Source organism: Bos mutus, chromosome 12, assembly GCF_027580195.1.
Source record: "Bos mutus isolate GX-2022 chromosome 12, NWIPB_WYAK_1.1, whole genome shotgun sequence".
Taxonomy (NCBI): domain Eukaryota; kingdom Metazoa; phylum Chordata; class Mammalia; order Artiodactyla; family Bovidae; genus Bos; species Bos mutus.
In genome coordinates, this window is record NC_091628.1 from 9,475,219 (window position 1) to 9,480,643 (window position 5,425).

General features: G+C 37.9%; 1 non-coding gene across 1 annotated transcript; it reads right to left on the reverse strand.

The window, feature by feature from the left end:
• Positions 1-5,076: 5,076 nt before the first annotated feature.
• On the reverse strand, positions 5,077-5,149 carry TRNAC-GCA (transfer RNA cysteine (anticodon GCA)). The gene has a single exon. It is a non-coding gene; the product is annotated as a tRNA-Cys (tRNA).
• Positions 5,150-5,425: the final 276 nt, after the last annotated feature.

A 5,425-nucleotide genomic window follows, 5' to 3' on the forward strand; every position in this document is an offset into this window, starting at 1 on the left:
TTTGCATTCCAAAAAGTCAGTGAACCCTTACATCTCTCAGTAAAGCAAAATTTTCAAAATTTACTTCACCATCCTATAATGCTTTTGCATTTAATATGCACCTCAACTTTAACTCCATCTCATGGCTTTTATTTTTATTTCCTCACTGGAAAGAGGATTCCTTGGGAATAGTATCTATCCACAAAATCTATGTATCCACATACCTTTGAAAAAAAAAAAATTACTTATCTGGATATTGCAAGGTGATGTAGAGTTACTGAAACAGCAATAAGTATCTAAAATTTTTAGCTATATGAAACTAAATACTTTAATTATTTATCAATGGGATTCCCTGATAGCTCAGTTGGTAAAGAATTTGTCTGCAATGCAGGAGACCCTGGTTTGATTCCTGGGTCAGAAAGATCTACTGCCTATACCCTGATAGGCAATGATAAGAAAATATTTGCAGTATTAATAATATGCATGTAAATGTTTTTTAAAATGAATCTGGGGCAGGAGGAGAAGGGGACGACAGAGGATGAGATGGCTGGATGACATCATTGACTCGATGGACGTGAGTCTGAGTGAACTCCGGGAGTTGGTGATGGACAGGGAGGCCTGGTGTGCTGCAATTCATGGGGTCGTGAAGAGTCGGACACGACTGAGTGACTGAACTGAACTGAACTGAACTGTTGTCATTAAATACTTCCATTTTGTCTTTGTCTTGCTCTCTGTTGATTGTTCCACATGGCGGGGTTTTCCAGGATGCGATTGTTAGCTTTATGTTCCTAAGGTCAAATATTCCGAGGTGGCGCAGAGGTAAAGAATCTGCCTACCAGGGCACAAGACACAGAAGACACAGGTCCAGGCCCCTAGTCAGGAAGATCTTCTGGAGTAGGAAACGGCAACCCACCCCAGTACTCTTGTTAGGGAAAGCTCACGAACAGAGGAGCGGAGGGCTACAGTCCATGGGATCACAAAGAGTCAGACGTGCCTGAGTGACTGAGCGCGCGCACACACAGACGCACCCCTGGGTCCCAGCATAGAAAGTAACATTTTAGTTGTGCTTCTTTTACTATTTTCTCTTAATTCCACACACACACACAGAGAAGTAAAAAAATATGTTATCCTGCATGGAATGTTAAAAAATTATAAATGATGTATGAGATAAAAAAAGTACCCTTGTCTAGAAAACACCACACACGGAGTACAGATGTTCTTAAACTGCTCTTTGTGAGACTAAGCCCTGACAACTATCTCTTTTAAATAATGAAAGACTTTAACTTTTTCAAAACGAAAGCCAAGAAAAAGAGAGGGAGGGACTGTCTAGTTTCTTTAGAAGTTGGCTTTTCCTATCTTCTAGACAAGAATTCCATAACTCTCTCAATGGACACATTATACATCAGATACACTAATCAATATTTCAAGCCAAGTCTTGGAAGGAGGGGCTGATTTCTATTGTTTTTAATCTATTCAAGTCAAGTTCTAGGAAGTGAATTTTCCTGTGAAACTTTTAAGTGTCAAAACTGAGACACTACTACACACATCCTACATATGGCAACAATTTTTATGTATAAACTCATCTTCTTTGGTGTGTATATATACACGTGCATATTGACTTTTCACCTATATTGCCATAGTTTGCAAATGTTCATATGCAATATCTGCAAATGCACTCTCTCTTTATATATGCATATGCTAAAAAGCAAGGTTGAAATAAATTCAATGTGTGAGGAACAAAAATAAACATGCACATTATATTGTAATTTCTAGGATAGGAATAATCATAAAAAAAACAGCTTTTTATTTGATATCAGGGTTCTCAATCCTTTTTTCTGTGAGATTAACTGTAAGGAAGTTGATATTCTGGACAAGTTTCCATTTTGTCCAGTATACCCTGATTTTTTAACTATTATGGTATTGGTGCTAGAGGCAAGTAACTGTCTAAATTTAGACAGCTAACTGTCTAAATGCTTTTTCTAGTAATTAAGGGCGCATCTATGTGTCAGGCCATATCGTCATCAGGCAGTGAGCTGCTGACCCAGAACTAGAGTAAATGCCAGCCTGGTCCACTGTAGGAAATGAGAAATAACAGAGCCATTCCAATTCAAGCTCTTTGAATGTTTCTTCCCTAAGTCTCACCTTTGAAAGATATTCTGACAGGTCTCAGAATTTATTGACAAGGAGTGTAAGTAGAGAGGGGTTTCCCTGGGGGCTCAGACAGTAAAGAATCCGTCTGCCATGCAAGAGACCTGGGTTCGATCCCTGGGTGGGGAAGATCCCCTGGAGGAGGGCATGGCAACCCGCTCCAGTATTCTTGCCTGGAGAATTCCATGGACAGAGGAGCCTGGCGGGTTACAGTCCATGGGGTCAGAAAGAGTCAGACACGACTGAGCAACTAAGCACAGCACAGAACATACCTCCTTTCCCACTGTCCAGCAAGGTGGAGGGAGGAATTCCTGTATGAGTTCCTGAGAATTCAATGAGTTCAGGAAATGGTTCTTGTTACATCAACCTGCAACCAAAATGCATTTTCCTACAGAAATATATTGGGTGAAGCTCCATGATAGAGGATTGGCAAAACTATCATTGAAGTGTAACGTTGATTAAATAGTAATTTTCTGCACTTTAATGTATAACTATCAATTATGCTTTTTCTGAGGGAAAATATAAGCCAAAGTACAATCAAGTCACTTGAAAAGGGACTTTTGTAAGGCAACACAAATGTAAAGGAGAGACGTCCTTTAACGAAAGTCCCATAGGAGGATAATTCTATTACTTTATATTAACTCTTCATATATTTCAGAAGACTATTCAAAATTTTAAAAGGTTTTGAAATACATTTCTACAAGAAAGTTGAAAGCTTCTGCATACAACTCAGAGTGGCAAAGAAGCAAACAGAGTAAAACTCTTAGAATTTTAATTTAAAAGCACATGATCTCTGGAGTCAGACAATAGTAGTCAGACTATAATTGCTGATTTGTATTTTCTTACTTATTTTTTGGATGAATTTAGATATTATACTTACTTTTTCTGTTACTTCATCTAAAATAAAGGTAATAATACTGATATCAGAAAGAAGTTATAGGTTTAAGGGAGATAATATGAAATTTATTACACTACCTGGTATGAAATGACCATTTTAAATTTTATTTCTCACTTTCCCCAAAGGTTCCCAGAGAATATTTTTTGGTTTATTTTTTTTGGGGGTGGGGTAGCTGCCAGTTCTATGAGTTTATTTATAGACCATTTTTGCTAAGTTATGGTATTCATTAGGCATCCTTGACCTATTAGAAGCAAGAATGACATCTGTTCTGCCCTGCCAAGCCAGTTGGTTCATTTGCAGAAAGTTGACAAAGAAACCACCAGAAACCTTAATTGGTGGCCCAATGAACTGATTATGTATCGTTCATAACAAATTTATCCTTTTGATATTTTGAATGATTTACTAGTTATTTGTGGGCTTCCCAGGTGGCTCAGTGGTAAAGGATGTAACTGCAGCTGCAGGTGATGTAGGTTCAATCCCTGGGTCAGGGAGATCCCCTGGAGTAGGAAATGGCAACCCTCTCCGGTATGCTTGCCTGGGAAATCCCATGGACAGAGGAGCCTTGTGGGCTGCAGTCCATGGTGTCTCAAAGAGCTGGACACAACTGAGTGACTGAGCAGGCATGCAACAGTTATTTTCAGACCATGCAGTTATTGTTTGCCAATAGCCAGAAATTCCGTTTGTGTCATCATCAAGCATACAGGAACCTGTATTTATGGAAACCCCTCACATCTCTGTAATATCAATATCTATAGATATCAGATTCTCGTAATTCTAGTGATTAGATTCTATAAAGTCCCCATGAGCACTGAATTAGTGAATCCTGAACCATTGCTCCCAGGGGAAAGATGGGATTAGGTTCCTATAATCATCTGGTAATATTTTCATCAACTGATCAAAACATTATTCTGATTTATATGTATTTCTGTTTAATGTACAGTATTTAATATACATTGGTAATCCATGAATATTGAACTCATAAGCAACAGCATTATAACTCATGTCTGAACATACCTTATCTAACACACGTATTTTCTCTACAAAGCACATTAAGGCCTTATGTGTGCATAAGCCCTAGACAGCATGTCAGCACAATGATTGGAGCCATTTTCCACAGTGAAATCACCAACTAAAAGCACACACACACACCAAAAAATGGAACTAAAAGACTTGCTTATAGTATTAACGCTGTAATAAGAAGGCAGTGTCACCTTGTTCCTCCACAGCTGACAACATGTATGCCTGGTCATCAAAAAATTTGCTCCATTGTTCATGTCCTCAAGTGACTGCAAAAACAGTGAGTATTATTTGGAAGTGGCAAAATGTTTTAACAAGTAGATGCATTTGCAAATAGTGATTTCACAAATAATAATGATCACTGTAATTTTCAGAAGGTATAAATCTTGAAAATGTACCTCCAGATTTATTTCATCTTCTCTCATATTTTTAAATTAAATTTGGCATTTAAAAATTTAAAATCCATAATATATCACAATCAAAATTTTCAAGATCTATAGGATGACTAAAGATCAACCATATTATGAATGCTTTGTGTTTGGATCTTCAGAAATTCTTGAAACTGATATAAATATTAGGATAATGGCACAAGTAATTTCTGTTTCAGATAAAGGAAAACCATCAGCCTTTCATGGTTCTGTAAGGAGTCCCAGAAAAAGATTTGGGAAGAGTGATGAGTATTTGGAAGAGCTTGATGCAAAGTATTGGGAAGAAGGATGACCATAACTAGGTGAAGTTGGTAGTGAATAGTGCTAACAAACCAAGAGTAAAGATGTTGAATTTGAAGTGACTTCAAACCACTTACCCTGTGATCCTCTCCAACAGTGTTTAGATACCCCAGGTTATAAGACATGTTGAATATCTATGCTGATTCAAGGGAAGAGATTACAATAAGTATGGTTGAGTGAGTGAAGTCGTTTAGTAGTGTCCAACTCTTTGCGACTCCATGGACTGTAGCCCACCAGGCTCCTCCATCTGTGAAATTTTTTAGGCAAGAGTACTGGAGTGGGTTGCCATTTCCTTCTCCAGGGGATCTTCCTGACTCGGGGATCGAACCCGGGTCTCCTGCATTGCAGGCAGACGCTTTACCATCTGAGCCACCAGGGAATCCCTAATAATAAGTATAGCAGAAGATAAAGTACAAAGCAAAGTAGAATATGTGACAGTAGAATAGTTGAGTTGCAGCATGGTGTCTGTACTAGTTAGGAGGTTGAGAGAAACAAAAATTATTTGGGTTGAAGAAACTGAAGTCTTCCGTGAAATCAGAGATTTACTTAGAATATGAATTGAAGGAGATCAAGATAAATGAAGTTGTGATCAAAGATTAGACATTAGAGTTAAAATTCACCAAGATATAATATTTAATAGTTTGGGCTGCTGAAA